The sequence below is a fragment of the Lipotes vexillifer genome, unplaced genomic scaffold (genome assembly GCF_000442215.2).
Source record: "Lipotes vexillifer unplaced genomic scaffold, Lipotes_vexillifer_v1.1 scaffold570, whole genome shotgun sequence".
In the NCBI taxonomy this organism is placed as follows: domain Eukaryota; kingdom Metazoa; phylum Chordata; class Mammalia; order Artiodactyla; family Lipotidae; genus Lipotes; species Lipotes vexillifer.
In genome coordinates, this window is record NW_006777801.1 from 3772702 (window position 1) to 3774284 (window position 1583).

Below are 1583 nucleotides of genomic sequence, written 5' to 3' on the forward strand. Positions count from 1 at the left end.
GTCCCCTGCATCGGCAGGCGGACTCTCAACCACTGCGCCACCAGGGAAGCCCTAGGAATAAATTTTAATGAAAGAGGTACAAGAACTCTGTACTGAAACTTGTGTTATTGAGAGAAATTAGAGAAGACCCAAGTAGCTGGACAGATATTCAATGATCATGGATCAGAAGACTTAATATTGTAAAAATGTCAGTTCTCCCAAATGATCTTTAGGTTCAGTCTAATCCCTACTAGAATCCCAGCAGATTTTTTTGTGTGTCTGTGTGTGTCTGTAAATTGACAAGCTGACCCTAAAATGTGTATGGAAAGTCAGAAGATCAAGAACAGCCAAGACAATCTGGAAGAACAAAGTTAGGGGATTTATACTACCAGATGTTAGAAAGTAGACCAATGGACCTGAATAGGGTTCCCAAACAGATGCTTATGTGAACATTTTACTTATGCAAAAGTTCTAAATAGATTGTGGACCTAAATGTAAAAGATAAAATAATAATGCCTCTAGAAAATACTTACGAATATATATAGCAGCCTATATACATGCTTAGAGGATGGGGTGTCAGACTCTGAGATGAAAGGGAGACTTTATCTCTTGTGTGTTCTGTTCATGGTTGGACACTTGCCACGTGTATGTATTACTGTTCCGAGGAAATAAATGTTTAAAGAATCGCTTAGTAGACAAAACACAGGTAAATATAGTTAAGAAAACAATATTAAGACAATGTAACAAGGTAAAAGTAATGTTACAGTTATTAGAAGCTGGGAAGTAGAATGGAAGAGGAAAGATGGAAAGGTGATAGGGGTTTAATCCTCATTTTACAAAACGAAAAAAATTTAAGCATGGTGATGATTGTGGGCTACACCTTGATTCGCCAACTACAATAGGCACACAGGAAGGACCTCCACAGAGGTCCTGTTTTATTCATTTCCAGGTTCATAGTGAGTGTCTTTATGACACCACTTTTGCTGAAGAGTTTATTGATTTGCTCTTTGGTTTTCCTTTATTTTTACTTTAGCAGTGCCTGTCTTGGAATAAGTTTAACTCTAAGACAGAGTCAGGCAGCATGGCCAGGAGACTACCCACCACTAAGCCACTTATGTTGGACCAGGTCTGGTGGGGACAATCCACACATGTTTTCAACAGGAAGGAGGAGCTGTGTGGTTTTGTTTTGTTTTTTAGAGCCCCTGATCCCCAGGTGGGGTGGGGTGGGGGGAAATCATACCTTAAGAGCTGAAAGAAACTTCAGAGTTCTGGTAACCCACTTTCTCTTCACCCCCTGGGATATTCACTGTTTCTGAAGCTAGTCTTACAGCCTCCATTTAAACAAGATACAGAGATAGGTAAATGCATCACAAAGTAGATCATTTCATTTTTTTAAAGATGTCTAGGTCTTAGAAAATATCTTTTTTTTTGGCACTCAAAGTTCAACTACATATAAGAGAAACCCCAAATAACAGTGTCAAACAAAATGAAAATTTATTTCTTTTCATGTAAAAGGGATCCAGAAGTTGAAACTCCTTGGCTGAAATGACAACTGCCATGAAGATTTCAGGCACCCAGGCTCCTTCTCTCCTACCCCTCCTCCA